General features: G+C 35.5%; 1 pseudogene; it reads left to right on the forward strand.

The window, feature by feature from the left end:
- Positions 1–3640: 3640 nt before the first annotated feature.
- On the forward strand, positions 3641–5185 carry LOC149496623 (uncharacterized; annotated as a pseudogene).
- Positions 5186–19538: the final 14353 nt, after the last annotated feature.

Consider the following 19538-nt stretch of genomic DNA (forward strand, 5'->3'; position numbering starts at 1 on the left):
ATCTGTTCGTAAATATTTGAGACTCATTTCAACGAGAATACAAGGGACAGGGATTTTCAACTTGTCCAATAAAACTTTCCAATATACGACATATATTAGCTATTTTGTATCATGTGTACAGAACCCAAGATTTAAGCTTAAAAGAACGAAAGTATATACAAGTGAAATATGAAATTATAAATATTGAAAAAATAATCCCTTGGATTCTTTGTATGGATACAACTAATTTTACACAGAAATTAAAAAACTCTAACTAACTTCATACAACTAACATTGCGTTAATTGAGTGTCCGTAGAGAAATTTAAGCATCTCATGCCAGCTTATTTTGATAAATGCATTAATGACTTACATCCATAATTAAAGGACGGATTACAATAAAATTGCACTCAACAATCAAATGAACAATTATCATTCAATTAAAAATGTGCCCATTTCATAAAGAAAGTATTTTGCAATTTTTTGCAGCAAAATTTTTAATGCCCGACCTATACAAGACATGCTCATTTTTTTAAACACAAGTAATTTGTGATAAAATATGCTCATACAATGTCAGATTGGAAGCATAATAACTTTTCTATTCTTAATTAATGGAATGTATATTACAATAGACATGCATTTCTTTTTATCTTGTTGAAATATGATAATATGATATGAGGAATATGTACCCGAATAACGAAAATGCGTCACATTTAAAATAAAATATTTAAACGCAATTGATGCAGCAATAAAGGAGGCATAAAACCTAAAAACTGCATGCAATGTGGCTGAAAATGAAGAGATGAAGAATGGGAGGAAATAAATAATATGTATACCTTAATCATTTAATCGATACTTATTGTTAAATGCATTTTTAAGGAAATTGAAGTTAAAATTTTCTGAATGAATTGTTTACGGAACTTATTAATTGTTTAATGAAAAAAAACAACTCCCGTAAATGTTTTATAAGTTGGTTTATACTATAGTTCAAGGTCAAATCAACTCTAATAAATATTTTTAGTAAAAATGTCAAATCATTGAATTAAATGAGACTTTTAATTTGATTTCAAATTCTAAATATTATCTATGAGTAATGAAAAGTTTCGAACAAACTGAGTTAAATATTATCGATGAGTAATGAAAAGTTCCGTACAATTAAATTTTTTAAAAATAAAAGGTATTAAAAAGCAAATAAAAATATTAATTATGCTTGTAACTAAGATTTAAGCCTTGGTTATAAGGTACTACAATAAAGAGATTTTCCACCAAGCTGCATTACATATTGAACATTTTCTCAAACATTTATATCACATAAATTCTTAGAGTGAGGGGCCATAGCCCCTGCTGACCACCCCTTATTCCGCCATTACATGTATAAGTGGCAGTTGTTTGCAATGAAGTGCTACTTACATGTACAAGTTCCTCGCTAGTTCATACAATTATCAATTGAAAGCTAGACAAGGATGGATGCGGAGCGACTTGCAATTCAGTATACGGAGATTTGGACCGCTGTAAGCCTAAAAAGAAGAGACATGCCTATGCCACTAACAGCACGCCCGTGTTCGGCTTTGGAAGTCTCGGACACAAGTCACACTCAAGACTAAGAAGCAGGGGCACGCCCGTGTCCATGCTAGCATTCCCGTGCTTGTCTCTGAAAGTCCAGGACACGTCTGTGTCCATGCCAGCATGCCCGTGCTGCCGCCCTTATCAACGTTGTCTTTGACATGCCCAATTATGATTTTTGTGTTTTATTTTAGGGTTTTCTGTTTTAGCCTAAACCTATAAATAAGTTTCTTTGTTATTATGAGCAGATATTACTTTTTGATCATTATTCATATTCAATAAACTTCTTTGAAAGTTTAGTTTTTTCTATTCGTCGGACCAAACGATATTGATCGAAACTCTTGACGGAGTATAATCGTCTATCCATTCGCCGTCAGATCAAACGATATTCATCAAAACATCTGACGGAGTATAATCGTTTACCCGTTTACATTTTCGTTCTGCGTCAAGGACAGAAGGGCCGGGTGCACAAAAAAGAAAAGTTGTATTCACTTGGCTATTTTCAAGCATATCTATAGAAGTGTGTGAGTTAATCCAACATTGGAAATATATAAGAAAGTTAATGTGGTGTTTGGTTAAGTTGATTGACGTAACTGATAGTTAATTTGTATTCAACCGTTAGGTTGTTAATTGGTTTTCAATTATATTTAGATTTTATTAATCTTATAAAAAAATTACTAATAAAATTAATTTTTTTATCATTTTATCTATAATTATTTAATTTTTGAATTAATATAATACATTAAAATAAAAATAATATATTTCCTATAACAATAAAAAATATATACTCTAAATATCATAATACATAAAAATAATTATACTTTTAATAGTCATTTTATATTTTAATAGTAATTGCTAGCAAGACGTTCATCAACTAACTGTCATCAACTATCAGCAACTACTATCAGTTATCAACTAATATGAATAGTTGAATCAAATATGTCCAAACCTACATAAAATGATTTAGGTCATTTTGTGTTAAAGTTAAGATCAACACATCGTTAGTTAAATTAATAAATAAATTGTCAACGAATTTGATTAGTTGCTATTAGGGCCTAGATTTAAAACGGTAAGAGCCTGAGATCTGAACTTGTATCGCATGAGGAAGTTTCGGAATGAGTTGTACCATGATGGATTCCTGTTTAGCCATTGTATACTTGTCAAGTTTATTTGAGGGGGGAATGTAGAAGAGTGTGGGTTAATTCCACATTGGAAATATGTAGAAGATCAAATGGTATATGACAAGAAAGTTTAACTAATCAAAATGAAATAGGTAGTCATTTTGTATTAAATGTAAGCTTAACTCGTTGTAAGCCCAAATAACAAATAGATTGTTAATGAATTTGATTAATTTAGGGTCCAAATTTAACGTGGTACCAAGGTTTGGGACTGAACTTTTATTGTATGAACAATCTAAGTATTATTTATTAAAACCGGGGCAATAGGAATATTAAAATTCTAAACGGACTATTTTTCCCTTTATTTAATTAAAAAATTATATTATGATGTCTCTCTTTTAATTAATTAAATTAATTACCTATGTAAAGGATATATATGTTGTAACAAACTATAACAAACCCTTAGAATAGGACTCCTTTAGAATAGGTCTGTTATAACTATTTTTATCCTGTATATATGTAAACCATCCGCAGCAAACAAAGATGATGAGAAGGAGTTTGTCATTTAGCTCCTTATTCAATTATGATCTTATTATGTTGGTTTCCTTAATCCTCTAGATGGTATCAGAGCCAAAATAGAGTTTTTTTTCTCTGCAATTTCTAGATATTGACTCCAGTTCAGTTTCTTAGAATGATGTCTCCGGATGATTTAGCGAAGATTCTCACTGTTATCAACACAAGGAATAATGCGGATGATCCGTATCATATTAGTAATTCTGATGCTCCTGGATTTAGTCTTGTTAACACCTCCTTGAAGGGACCAAACTACCTCTTTTGGACTCGATCTGTTCAAATAGCTCTTCGAGCTAAGAAAAAATTAGGGTTTATTAATGGGAAAATTAAAGCGCCAGCGCCAGATTCTGATGATTATGACAAGTGGCTGACGGCAGATAGCATGGTGGTTTCTTGGTTGTTAAATGCCATGTCTAAAGACATCTTTGATGCGTTTGTATTCTGTAAGAATGCAAAAGCCCTTTGGGACGAATTAAAGCAGCGTTACAGAGAGAGTAATGGGCCGATGATCTATCAAATTGAATGGGACATTGCGGGATACAAGCAAGGTAGCAGTTCTGTCACAGAATATTACACGAATTTGAAATGAAAATGGGATGAATTAATTTGCTTAGCTCCGTTACCTGTTTATTGCGATTCTGGTACTGCAATTACAGATTATGACAATAATCGGCGGTTAATGCAATTTTTGATGGGGTTAGGTGATGAATACGATAACGTAAAGAATCAGATTCTCCTTCAAGATCCGTTACCTTCAATCAATAAGGCTTACTCTATGATCATGAGCATTGAGAAACAGCGAGAGCTGCAAACTGATAGTACTGCTCCTTCTGAAACCACCGCCGTCATGCTTGCTCAAAGGGGATCTCCGGGTAATCGAAGCAGTGTTGGGAATGGGCATACCAAAAACTCTTCTTCATCATGAAAGGAAGATCGACGGAAGCAGTATTGCTCTAAGTGTAAAACTGCCGGACACACCATTGATGATTGTTTTATTATCCACGGTTATCCGGACTGGTTTATTGAACTGCAACGAAAGAAAGGAGTGGACGTCTGCAAATATTACAGCGTAAACAATGTTGTTCGCGTTGCAACAGACGAAACACCATTGAAATCAGTAATGCCACAGCAGAAGGGAGTTGATTCACTGAATACGGGAATGACAGATTACTTGCAACAAGAATTTTAGAAGTTCCTCAAAGCCAGAAGCAGTAGTAATGAACACAATGATGGAGATGTCAGAAATGTGAACTTCGCAGGTACTTTACTCAATTCTGTTTTTACTAGCATTAATTTTAATTGCAAGGATAATTAGATAATTGACACTGGCGCCACTGATCATATCACACCTCATCTCAATTTTTATGATCATGTTGTTAAACTAAATCCACCCAAGACTATCAGACTACCTGACAATTCAACCAGATTGGTCACTCATATTGGTAATATCAAGTTGAATGCCAGAATTGTGTTATACAATGTTCTGTATGTTCCGTCGTTCAATTGTAATCTGTTATCAGTCAGTCTGCTTACAAGGACCTGTGGATTATCTGTGCACTCATTTCCTGAATATTCTTCATTCCAGGATTTACTGACTAACGAAGTTTTGGCAAAGGGGACAATGTTCGGATATTTTTATTATTTGACAAAAGATTCTTTCCATAAGCAAAACAGTTGTAATTCTGTTTCTCGCTGTTCTGAACATAATAAACACTTGGCCATGCTTTGGCATGCTAGACTAGGACACGTTTCCTTTAAGCGTTTGAGACATGTGGATAGAGTTGCCAAATGTGATTACACTGAATTAATGTGTCCTATTTGTCCTGTTGCAAAGCAAACAATATTGTCTTTTCCTACTAGTACAATTTCTTCTGAGCATGTGTTTGATTTGGTTCATGTTGATTTGTGGGGACCATATAAGTTGAAGTCAATTACCAATGCCGTTTATATTTAACAATTGTTGATGATTACAGTCGATTTTGTTGGACTTATATGTTGAAAACCAAAGAACAGGTGTTGCTTGCTTTAAAATCCTTTTTCAATTATGTGCTTACACATTTTGACAAACGAATCAAGGTTATTCGAACAGATAGTGGGACATAATTTTTCAATTCTGCATGTAGCTCTTTTTTACAGCAACATGGAACTCTACATCAATGAACCTATGTTTATACTCCTCAATAGAACGGAGTCGTCGAACGGAAGCATTGAACACTTTTGAACATAGCACGTACCCTGCTTTTCCAATCCAAACTTCCTCCTAATTTTTGGTCCGAATTATTGTTGGCCGCCACTCATATCACAAACCGTTTACCTTCTGAAAATTTGCATTAGAAAACTCCTTATGAAAGGCTGTATGGGAAACAGGTAAATTATACTTATTTTCGAACCATTGGATGTCTTTGTTATGCTACTAACACTAAACCGCATAAACAGAAATTTGATCCACGGGCTTTTCCTTGTGTTTTATTGGGATATGCTCAAAATCAAAAGGCTTATAAACTTTATTGTTTAACTACGAAGACCATCCTTCATTCACGAGATGTTGTTTTTATGGAGAATGTTTTTCCCTTTCATCACACACACCCGACCGATGTGACTACATTTGTTTTACCAACTTGTGCCGTTGACACTAACTATACATCTCCAGATTCACAACTTTCAATCATTCCCGAACCAGATTCTTCCACCGAATCTCCTCTACCCGAAGTTGACCTTCCACCATCTTCTCATAATTTACCTGTTTCCCCTTCTAGTGTTGATGCTGGTGTACTTGGGGTAGATGAAGCAGTGACATCGATAGTTCCAGTGCCTTCACCAGAGGTTCGCCGTAGCACAAGGACTAGACGTACTCCTGCTTGGTTTAATGACAATGACACCATTGCCTCATTCACTTCACAAACATATTTTACATCTTCTCACATGTCATTTATTGCGCAATTATCTAAGATTAAAGAACCTTGCAATTATAATGATGCTAAACAAAATATGAATTGGGTGAATGCCATGCATAAAGAATTGACTTCTTTAGAACAAAATAATACATGGATATTGACTGATTTGGCTCCTAATACTAAACCGGTTGGTTGTAAGTGGGTGTACAGGATTAAATACAATGCCGATGGTAGCATCGATTGCTATAAGGCGCGGCTTGTCGCCAAGGGTTACAACCAGTTGCTTGGCTTGGATTATCATCACACCTTTTCACCTGTTGCAAAATTGGTTACTGTTCGTGTTTTCTTGACTATAGCAGCCATCTATTCTTGGAATGTTCAGCAACTAGACATCAATAACGCTTATTTACATGGTGCCATTGATGAAGATATTTACATGCAGGTTCCTCGTGGTTATGACAAAGTCGAAAAAGGACAGGTTTGCAAGTTGCAGAGATCACTTTATGGGTTAAAGCAAGCCGGTAGACTGTGGAATAAGGAATTGACCGCTTCTTTATTGAGCCAGGGGTTCAAACAGTCTTCCTTTGATCATTGCTTGTTCACTAAAGGCCATGATGGCTCTTTTATTGCTCTCTTGGTTTATGTTGATGATTGTTTGATCACTAGTCCATCTGCAGCATTAATTTCCGATTTGAAGACTTATTTAGACAAGAAGTTTACCATCAAAGACCTTGGGGACGTGAAATATTTTTTGGGGATTGAAGTGGCGCGTACTGATACTGGAATGTTATTGACCCAACATAAGTTTATCACTGATATTATTCAAGACACTGGTTTACAAGATGCAAAGAATGCAGACAGTCCTTATATTCAAGGCATGAAGCTAGGCACAGATATGGGGCAACCGTTACAGGATGCTGGAAGTTACAGACGCCTCATTGGTCGCTTACTTTATTTGTCCATGACTCGACTTGATATTAATTATACTGTTCAACAACTCAGTCAATTTATGCCGGTTCCGCATCATTCCCACCTTAAGGCCGCTCTTACCATTGTAAAATACTTGAAGGGTACCAGTTTCACATGCTTGTTTTTACCAGCCTCAAATGATTTAAAGCTATGGGCTTTCTCTGACGCTGATCGGGCGTCCTGTGTTGATTCTCGACGGTCCATTACTGGTTTTTGTATTTTTTTTGGGAACTTCATTGGTTTCATGGAAGACTAAGAAACAACCGACAGTTAGTCGATCCTCAACAGAGTCTGAATGTTGAGCAATGGCTTCCACTGTGTGTGAACTTCAGTGGTTAACTTCTCTTTTCTTGGATTTTCACATTCATATTGATCGACCTATTCCCCTCCATTATGATAATAAGGCTGCCATACATATTGTGGCTAATCCTATTTTTCACGAGTGCACTAAGCACATTGACATTGATTGTCATGTGGTTCGAAATCAATTGCAGGCTGGTCTTATTAGCACTCCATATCTATCATCCTCTATGCAGCTCGCCGACATGTTTACTAAGCCTTTGCCTTCTCATTCTTATCTCACATTTGTATCCAAGCTTGGGTTGGTTGGTTTCTTCCCAACACCAGCTTGAGGGGGGGGGGGGTTTAAAGGATATATATCTTGTAACAAACTGTAACAAACCCTTAGAATAGGACTCCTTTAGAATAGGTCTGTTATAACTATTTTTATCCTGTATATATGTAAACCATCCGCAGCAAACAAAGATGATGAGAAGGAGTTTGTCATTCAGCTCCTTATTCAATTATGATCTTATTATGCTAGTTTTTTTAATCCTCTAGAACCTATAATTAAAGTGTGTATAATTTTAACTTGAATGGGGGTAGCTCAGTGGTAAAGAACACTTATGGAGTTGATCACTGTGGTTTGGGTCATGGGTTTAATCCTCAGCAACACAAAATCCTCTTGGGCCAACCCCTTTGCCTCCACGGGTGAGTTTTAATTGGTGAGTTTCATTTTAATTTGTTTGTTAATTGTGAATAATACTTTGATTGATACGTAGAGTTAGAATATAGATTTTGGAGTCTTGGGTGGTAGTTATTTATGCAAAGTTTGGCCATGGAACTTGCAAGTGTGTTCTTTGATGGGTTGCATCTTAAACACATGATGGCTTAAATAAAAATAATTATATATGTGTTTTACACAAAATGCTAAGACAAGAGGAAAGACACCAGTGTTAGAATTAAAGAGCAAAATAGTTAGCTTATAATTTTAATAATACCATTATCTGGTTTTAATAAATGATACTACGGCAAAAATGCTTCGAGCGAATAATTTGCTCCATCCGTATCCAACTCTCGGCCTCACTTATGAGGAAAGAGTATCGAATCATTCATCTAACACATATCTATGATAAAGTTAATGTTTAGTTCAAAGTTAAAGAGGTTTAGAGTAATTGGAATTCCTATTCACTTATGATTAGTATACTGCTAAATATATATATAGGAGTACAATTAGTTACAACAGATATTTACAGCTTGGAAATTACAAAATATTCAAAAATATATGTGATCCTTATTAGGCCCCCTCAATTCGAGCATCCGTAGATGAAGCTCGAATTGATAAGTGATGCATAAGTGTTCGATATCTTGACTTGGAAAGTGGCTTAGTCAAAATGTCTGCAATTTGATCTTTGGAACAAATAAAACGAACTTGCACCTCCTTCTTTTGAACCTTATCACGAACAAAATGATAATCAACTTCTAGATGCTTGGACCGAGCATGAAAAATTGGATTAACAAATAAGTAGGTGGCTCCAACATTATCACACCACAAGTTAGGGATTTGGTTGGAGACAAACTCAATGTCACGTAAAAGTGACTGTATCCAAGTAAGTTCAGCGACTGCCAACCCAATAGCCCTATATTCTGCCTCAGTTGAAGATTTTGCAACCGTTTGCTGCTTCTTGGAGTTCCAAGAGATCAGATTTTTACCCATAAAAATAGCAAACCCGGTTGTTGATTTCCGATCATCAATATCACTTGCCCAATCGGCGTCAGAGTATACATTCAAATTAGTGTTTGATGATGCAGAGATAAAAAGACCATAGTTTGCAGTGGCTTTCAAATATCGCAATATCCGTTTTACATACATCCAATTCTCAATTGTTGGAGCATGCATAAATTGAGAAACTTTATGAATAAAGTAACAGACCTCAGGACGAGTAAGACTCAAATACTACAACCACCCACAATGCTTCTATATAGAGTAGGATCAGAAAACAAAGAACCTGATACGGCTGTCATCTTTTCTTTGGAACTCGCTGGAGTTGAAATTCCTTTGCAATCCACCATACGCGCTTTGGAAAGCAAATCAAGAATATACTTTTGCTGTGAAAGCAAAAGTCCATCATTTATCCAGTGTGCCTCCATTCCTAAGAAATAATCAAGCCGTCCCAAGTCTTTCAACATAAACTCAGACTTCAAGGATGTGATTATAGTCTCCACAACTTTAATATCAGACCCAGTGACAATGATGTCATCAACATAAACCAAGAGAAAAATGACAACATTATTACGTACATAGAGAAATAGAGACGAATCAGCAGGTGAAGTATGAAAACCATGGTTCAATAAAGCAGTGAGCAACCGTTTATACCACTGTCGTGGTGCTTGACGAAGACCATAAAGAGACCTATGCAAACGACACACAAAGTTCGGTTTAGACTTGTCTTGAAAACCAAGTGGTTGCTCCATAAACACCTTATCTTCTAAGTCCCCATGTAAGAAGGGATTGGAGACATCAAGCTGCTTTATACACCATTGTTTAGAGATTGCCAGAGATAAAACTATGCGAATAGTGGTGGGTTTAACCACTGGAGAGAAGGTTTCAACATAATCGATTCCAGGACGTTGATGAAACCCCTTGGCCACAAGCCTTGCTTTATAACGATCAACACTACCATCCGCCTTATGTTTGATTCGGAAAACCCATTTACATTCAACAACATTTTGAGCCTGGTCTCGCGGAACTAATTCCCAAGTGCGAGTTTGGATCAAAGCATTCAACTCATCCACCATAGCCTCTCGCCAATGAGGAATTTTAATGGCTTGAGTGTAACAAGTGGGTGTGAAGGATTGGATAATGGCTGTATTTGAGTGAGGGGACCAAGGAAGCTTCGGCCTAAGACTTCCAGTTTGTTGTCTAGTGACCATATGGTGTACTTTGGACGGTGGAATCTCAGCAGGAACAAGAGGTAAGGAGGTACTCTCTGTTTGTAAAGTAGTAGTATCTGTTGAAGAAGAAGCTGAAAGAGATGTGTTTGAGTCTGACCCGATGTGTCTTGATTGTAATGAAAAAGGAAGTTGGTCTGACCGGTGTGATTCAGGCGAAGTTGGAGATGCAGGTCTGATCACGTCGGGTGAATCAGAGGAAGTGGAGTTGGCATTTAATGGAACGGTGCGGATTGGAGTAGGAAACTGTGGGCTTGGGCTGTCGTTCACGGAATGGGAAATGTTGCTGTCGTGATGTGCAGGGCAAGAGGCAGGTGTTGAGCATTGTGGTATGGGTCCAAGGATACCAGAATAATTATGTTGAAAAATTGGTACCGATGGCAAGGGAACTGAAGTCGGCGGCTCAGGTGTTCGGGTGCCACTATCATCAAGCTTCCGAAAAGGGAACACCTGCTCATAAAATAAGACATGACGTGAGATTATTTTTCGACAAGAAGAAAGCGCAAGACACACATAACCTTTATGAAATTTGCTATAACCAAGAAAAGCACATTTTGAAGATCTGGGAGCTAATTTATGGGAAGCATACGGTTTGAGCCATGGATAACATAAGGAACCAAAAACTCTTAATTCATCAAAATTAGGTTTGGCATGAAATAAGAGCTCAAAAGGAGATTGAACATGATTATTAGAGGACGACAATCGATTAATTGTATAAACCGCAGTATCAAAAGCATAAGTCCAATATTTATAAGGAACAGAGGCATTATGTAACAATGCTCGACCCAATTCAAAAATGTGCCTATGTTTTCATTCAGCACAACCATTTTGTTCAGGAGTATGAGGACAGGATACACGTTGAACAATACCATTAGCATGAAGATATGAAGTCAAAGACCGAAACTCACCACCCCAATCTGATTGAAAACTTTTAATTGGTACTCCAAAGAATTGAAAACTTTTTCAACCAATAATCAAAATTGAATGAACACAGAAAACACATCAGATTTTTGCTTAAGAAAATATAACCAACTATACTTGCTAAAATGATCATAAAAAAGAACATAATATCGAAAACCATCCTCAGAAGTTATAGGAGAAGGCCCCCATACATCAGAACAAACCAACTCTAATGGTTGAGTAGCACGAAACAAAGAATCAGAAAAAGGTAATTTGTGAGATTTGCTCACACTACAACCATGACAAAATTCAAAGTCTTTATTCGAAGTAAAAGAAATGTTATTATTCCTAAGAACACTCTTAACAACATGCAGATTAGCATGGCCAAGACGTTCATGCCAAAGTGAGATCGTTGCGGGAAATGCTTTAGGTGAAAACGAACGAACGGATTGCATCGGAAAGAGATATAGTCCATCCTTACACTGGCCTTAGTAGAGTACCTGCCTCGTGGGGATATCCTTCACAAAATAATTGTTAGGGAAAAATTCAATAGAAGCATTATTTTGTGAAGTAAAAGTCGAAACAGATAATAGATTATTCTTGATAGCAGGTGAATAAAGAACATTATTAAGAACAAAAGAATGACCATTAGCCGAAGCAACAGAAGAACCACAAGACAAAATTGGAAGAGTATTACCATCGGCTATAGTGAAGGCTGTATTGTCAGGCACAGGAGCAGGACGAGCAATGGTCTCCTGATTAGCAACAAGATGATAGTTAGCCCCCCAAATCAACTGTGCAGTATTGGTGAAAATCAGGTTCAGTTCAAGCATGAATGGCATTAGCTTGAGGAATAGGCTTAGGTGAAGGACATTGGCGACTAACATGTCCACTGCCATTACAATTATAACAAATTATGGCAGAAGATGAACTAGTGAAAGACCCAGCAAAATAACCACGACCAGCCACACCATTACACCCTCGGTTGCTACAGCCACGTGAACGTCCACTACTGCTACCACGTCCAACATTAACATACTGGGCAGTAGGTGGTGCAACTCCAATAGCAAGATTATCTAAACGAAGCTGTTGTTCTTCACTTAATAGCAAGGCATATAATTCATCAAAACTCACAGGCATATTTCGTGCCTCAATCGCACGGGTAAAAGGGCGATAGTCAGCCCCCAAACCCTCCAAAACATCACACACAAGTGTTTCATCAGAAATTGGACTTTGAAGAGCATTCAATTGATCTGAGATATACCGAGCTTTCTTCATATAAACATCAATGGAATCTGTACCTCGAGACAAATGTTTTAGTTGTTTCCGCAGTGCTGAACCTGCGTCTTTGCTCCAGTGGAATAGATTGTAGCCAGCTTATCCCAAGCTTCTTTGGCTGTTTGACATCTAATAATTTGATGCATAATTGATTCTGTACCTGAGCAGTTAATCCAGCTTTTCACGATCTGATCCTGAGAAAACTAATCAGCAAAAGCAGGATTTGGATCACCACTGCTCAACACACGTGGTGGAGCTGAACCAGACCCGTCAATATGCGATGCCAATCTGTAACCATGCAACAGTGGCATTATTTGTGCCTCCCACAATAAATAGTTGGATGGAGTAAGTTTAATAGAAAGAAACTAAGTAACATTTGGTATTTGGAAAGAGGAATTTGAGATAGGAGAGGTTGAAGATGATGCTGAAACAAGACTCGATTCAGTTGCCATAACGTCAAACGGAACGAAAACAAGAAAACGTAAAACAGGTGAGAAATGAAGAAAAGAAGTGCCCTAAGGCTCTGATACCATAAAGAGGTTTAGAGTAATTGGAATTCCTATTCACTTATGATTAGTATACTGCTAAATATATATATAGGAGTACAATTAGTTACAACAGATATTTACAGCTTGGAAATTACAAAATATTCAAAAATATATGTGATCCTTATCAAAAGTTAATAGAACAATTGTACAAAAAAATAGTTTTTAGGTAAACTGTAATAAAAAATTTTGGGAGAAAATTGGACTTTCTCCCTAAGTAAAATTGGCACAAAAGAAATCATCACGTTCATGCTTGTCTTTCCCAGAGATCAAAGTTCTCAATATTTTGCAAACGAGAGAAAAGTTTCTAAATGATAGAGAAATGTTTCTTTATTGTCTGGGTTTAAGAGGGAAAAGTTTCTTCTCATTCAAAACGATGGACAGGAAAAGGAAAATATAAAATTATTCATTTCACTGCAAAAATTTGTTTGTTGTTTGTTTATTTTGGTTAGTTGTTTATATTGTTTTTTATGTTTTGTTGTTTTTTTTTGTTGTAAATATTCTGACTTTGAACTAATAATGTATTAGTTTTTTGTTTTTTTTATTATTTTTTAGATACTTGTTTGTTAGATGTGTTAGGAATTAGCTCTGATACCAATTTTTGGACATCAGCTCTGATACCACTTGTTGGGCCCTTTCAACCAATTAAGAGAAAATTGACGCAGCGGAAAAGTAGAAATGGGACACACAGAAATTTACGTAGTTCACCCTCAACTGTTTAGGGTTACGTCCACGGGACAAACTCCGAATAATTCTTCCACTATTAAAAAATAGTAGAGTAATATAAAAATAGTGGCACTCAAAGTGTTTTCCAAAAACATCCATAATAATTTCCTTACTATTTTTTTCTCCCCTAGTTAGATAACTCTCTCTCTATATATTTTTTTTCTTCTGTCTGCTGTGTGTGTGTTTGAGCTGCAAGCTTCTCCTATTTATAGGAGAAGGAAACGCGTATTGAATGAGCTATATAATACCAATGCAAATTGGCTACCACTTCCAATTTGCACGTTTCACGGCTGTCGCCAGACTTCTTTCTTTCCTCCTCCCTTTGCTGACTTTTCTTTATTAAAAAAAACGTGTTTCCCTTCTTTTTTTTTTTTTTCAAATGTGTGTGGGTTCCACTGAGTGGGTACACCACACCAATAACAAAACACCAATAACAAATATGTGGGTCCCACTTGAGTGGGCACTGCCACAACAAGATGTTAGTTTGTTAATAAGATGGTTTGTTTATATTGTTTTTTTTTTTGTTTTGTTGTTTATTTTTTGTATGTAAAAATTCTGACTTTGAACTAATAATGGATTACTTTTTTGTTTTTGTTTTTTGTTATTTTTTAGATATTAGTTTGTTAATAAAATGATTTTGTTAATGAAAATTGTTTTTAGGATAGTTAGTTTGTTAATTAGTTTAGTTTGTTAATTAGGTTAGTTTTTTTAATTAGGTTAATTAGTTTTTAATTGATTGGTTTGTCAATTTTACTTATATTATTGGTTAGAGTTAAAAGAAAAAATATTGTTGTTATAATTTGTTAATTTATTTAGTTAATAAAAATACTTTTTAGGATAGTTAGTTTCTTAATTAGTTAATTTGTTAATTAGTTTAGTTTGTTAATTAGGTTAGTTTTTAATTAGGTTAGTGATTAATTAATTGGTTTGTCAATTTTGTTATTTATATTATTGGTTAGAGCTAAAAGAAAAAACTTTTTTCTTGTAAATTTTTTGCAGATTCAAGCATCTCACTTGTTAAAAAAGTGCAATTTCGGTACTCATTTTCTTTCTCTTTCCTTCTTTATGTAGGAGGCTAAGTTTTATACTAAGTGTTTTAATTAGGAAAGTAATAAGAAATAAATTAGAAAAGCATAAACTTAATAATGCAAATCTAAAGAATTAAACTTAATGATAACATAAATTTAATTAGGAAAGTGATAAAAAAGAATTTTATCATACGCTATATTGTTATTATAATGTAAGTAGTATACTAATTCTAGCCTTTTAATTAGAAAAACATAAAACTTAGCATAATCATAAAAACATCTTTCTTAAAAGCATAAACTTAAACACTCATATGAATTAAAAGCATAATTCATATGAATTGAAAGAATAAAACTTAAACATTTATATGAATTAAAAGCATAAACTTGAATATTCATATGAGTTGAAAGCCTAGTTAGCATATTTTTTTGTATTTTTTTATTATGCATTTGATTGCAATTTATTGGATTTTATGGATTTATCGACGACTTATGTTAAGTGGAGGCCTAGTAGTGGCAATTGATGTGGATGTTGATTTATAAAGTGTTTCATTTTATTTGTGTATGGAATGTGATGATTGGAGGCCTAGTAGTGGCCAATGATGTGGATATTGATTTATAGAAATATTTTTTTGCGTTTGGAAATTTTGATTTATTAGATTTTAAAGGGAAATGCTGCCGAATTTTTCCTTAAAATGTACGAACACATAGAATTATCCATAATCAACCTAATTAACATAAAAACAAGTATCTTAGTTGCACATTTGATGTCTTTCTCAATCTGGATGGAAGAGAAGACATTGAATTATCCAAGTTGGACAGTTTAGAAATGTCTTTTAATACAAAATGTACGAACACATAATAGATATTTAATCATCTATTGGATTTCAGTAGTATCTCTCATTTTTATGTTCTCCACATTCACAGTGAAATGGTTATATTTCACTTTGTGGACCTGGAAAACTGGGGAAGATGCTATTGAAATTTCATTAGATGCTTATGAAAGCTATTGTATGTATCTGTACTATGTACTTATATTGCATTTTTGAATGTGCTAAGTTCCCATCCATATATTTATGACTCATAATACACTTCTGTCATCGTAATAAAATAACAAATTAGCTTCTGATAACTAAACAGGACAAAATGCCTGCTGATCGTATGTGGATGTACCAAAGGTACGAGTTGAATGGTTTATTAAAGGGAGATTTCGTGGAGTGTCTGAAGTCCTTTATTCAGTTTGCAATTAGTAATCCATGTTGTATGGATGGAGGTAAAATAAGGTATCCACGCAATCTTAAAAAGTGAAAAAATAAGGCTTTTTATGATGTTGAAATAGTGAAGCTCCATTTATGCAAAAATGAGTTTGTAGAAAACTAATATCAGTGAGTATACAATGGTGAAACTTGGATTGACAATAATTTGAGTCGACAGTTCAGTGCATCACAGAGTCAGGGCGTAGATTTGCATTCAGATCCAATATTGCGATCGTAAGATATGGTTAGAGATGTGGCTAGTCATGATTTTTATGGGGAGAATATGGAAGAGTCACCAAACACATCTGTACAAAAGTTGTATGATACGCTAAGTGCCTCCAATCATAAAGTTTAGTAATATTATCAGAGACATTCTTTGCTTTCTGTAGTATCGCGAATGTTGCACATTAAATCAGAGCACCACATTTTTGAAAGGTGTTATGACGATTTTATGCAATGAATGAAAGAAGTGATGCCCGGTGATGATTCCATGGTTGATAACTTTTACTAAATGAAGAAACTGGTTTAGGGCTTAGGCTTGCCGGTTGAGAAGATATATTGTTGCCATAATAACTGTATGATATTTTAGGGTAATGACAGTGAATCAAGGATGTGCACGTTTTGCAACCTTTTTAAATATAGAAGGCGATGTCAAGGAACTGGGAGACAACAGAAAGAGAAAGCATTCAAGAAAATATATTACTTTCCGTTGACTCCACGATTTCAAAGGCTATATATATCTCATACTACAACTGAACAGATGCGATGGCATGCTGAATATGAACGTGAAGTTGATGTTATGCATCATCCGTCAGATTCGGAAGCGTGGAAACACTACGATTAGCATCCATCATTTGCTTCTGAGATTAAGAATGGCAGACTAAGACTATGCACGGATGGTTTTCAACCATTTGGACAGTCAAGCCAATCATATTCTTCATGGCCTGTAATTGTGACACCATATAATTGGCCCCCATCCATGTGTATGAAAGAAGAGTATATGTTCTTTTGTATTATTGTGTCAGGACCAACGAACCCGATTTATAAGATCGATGTTTTCTTACAGCCTTTAATTGCGGAATTGAATCAATTATGGGAATTAGGTGCTGAAATTTATGACATTTCAAATTCTCAAAATTTTATGCTCTAATTTGTTTTGCTATGAACGATTAATGACTTTCCCGCACTTTCAATGTTATCTGGGTGGAGCACTACAGTTTGAATTGCTTGTCCATATTGCATGGAAAATACAGATGCTTTTACTTTGAAAAATGGTGGAAGCAATGTTGGTTTGATAATCACTGAAAATTTCTCTCAATTTGACCATGCATGGAGACGAAATCGACAGTATTTTCGAAAGAATAAGGTTGTTTACGACCCCCTCCACCTATAAAGTTAGGCACAATGTTAGAAATTGAAGAGTTGGGGCTTATGAAAGTGACTGATTTGAGACATAAAGAGATAAACAATAGAATTGGTCGCAGGAATGGATGGAAAAAATGAAGTATATTTTGGAATTTACCGTACTAGAGTACATTACTTATCCAACGTAACCTTGATGTCATACACATAGAAAATAATGTATTTGAAATATCTTTAACACCGTGATGAATATTGATGGGAAAACAAAGGATAATGCCAAACGCTAGAGCAGATATAAAAGAAATTTGGTGTCATCCTGAGACTGAACTGATAGCAGAGACGAGACTTTTTTCAAATGCTTATTTCACTCTAGACAATAAGCAAAAGCAAATATTGTGTGAATGGGTCCGTGGGTTGCGGTTTTCAGATGGATATGCATCAAAATGGGTCGATGTGTTGACATGCAGAAATATAGATTATTTGGGATGAAAAGCCATGACTGTCATGTTTTTATGCAAATGCTAATACCAAGCTTTCAGATGGATACAAGCAGGGGGGTCAAGGACTCTACACAAGGGGGATGAGGTCGAGGTATTCGAGGACGAGGTGGTCGTGCTAGAGCACGTGACACTCATTCCGTCACACAACCCCCCTTGTCTCCACTACCTCTTACCTTTCCTTTTACTCAGGCACATACTTCTGATGTTGCAGCACCATTTGCACTAGCCACTGCAACGCCATCATCATCAGCAACCCCTCCACCCGATAATATACAATTCACGATTATTGTTATTTTGTATTTTTATATATTAGTATATTAACATTGATATTTTCTATTAATGCTCATTTTCTGTAGTTGAGGGAGATGCTAGATCGAAGTTGAAGATTGTGAAAAGACGGTAATTGACAAACAAAATTTTCGTTACTTTTTTGCTTTTCTATCTAAATTTGAATATTTTTGTATTGTTCTTATCCTATTGTATTCTATATTTGTACGAATAATTATACTACTGGGAAGGAGTGAGCCACTACATCTCAAGCTCAGATTGGTGAGCAGCTTACGATCAATGAGTTGCAGCTTTATCTCGAGGATGTAGGAGGCAAGAAAAAGAGAAAAGTGTACGATATTTGTTCGTATTCTGATATTTTTTATTGTCTCACGCATGGGGCTTCAGCGAGTAGAGCCACACCAGCTGAGCCGGAGGCATGTAGCAAGGAGATTCAGGATTTATGGGCTCAGATTTGGGCGCAGCAAAAAAAACCTAGCTAATATTGCAGCAGCAAAAGCTGATGGATATGTATGTCCGGGACCGACCTACTGCATTGCCAGCTCCCTCTGCACCGATAGGTCACTCTGATCCCCTCGCTTCTTCCATTCTGCCTGCTTCTTAGAGTCTCATTAGAGATCTTGCAGATCTGACCACTTAGGCTTCCTTTTCATTATCATAATTATTTTGTATATATTACAGTACAATTTGTATGGTTTTCTTCGTATATTAATAATAATTTATTTTTCATAATTTAGTATTTCTTTCATTGCTGCCTTTGTTTGTGTCAAATGGTATATATTGCCCTTTTTTATAGGAGAAAAATTTTTGGTGTACAAAATTTAAATTTTATTTTTTTATTTCCAAAAATAAATAACGATCGATTAGTGACAGAATAGCAACAGATCACAACCATTTGCAATGTGATTGGAGACAAAATAGCGACCGATTTGCGACAGCCTAAGCGATTGCTTAGTGACTGATTAGTGATGGAAAGTAGGACATTATAAATGAAATACAGCAACAGATGAACGATAGCTTAGCAACACGATTTAGCAACGGGATGGCGACGCCGAGATTTAGTGACAGAATAGTGATGATCATTTCTTTGATGGCAGAAAGTGATTCAGCGACCGAGTTGACATGACTCGGTCGCTAATTAGCAATAGACGTCACAGTTGGTCGTTATTGTGTTAGCAATAAGAATTTTTATTACTGATTTGGTTGGTTGCTGTTCAGTCGTTGTATCCGTTTTAGTGATAGAAAAAAAAAGAATCAAGAACCGAGTCATCAGTCGCTAAAACGCTTTTTTTTTTTTTTTTTTTTTTGGTGTTTGCTGCAAGGAGAAGCCTCG

This window comes from Jatropha curcas, chromosome 4 (assembly GCF_041381405.1).
Source record: "Jatropha curcas cultivar XTBG-Jc1 chromosome 4, XTBG_Jcur_1.0, whole genome shotgun sequence".
Classification (NCBI taxonomy): Eukaryota; Viridiplantae; Streptophyta; class Magnoliopsida; order Malpighiales; family Euphorbiaceae; genus Jatropha; species Jatropha curcas.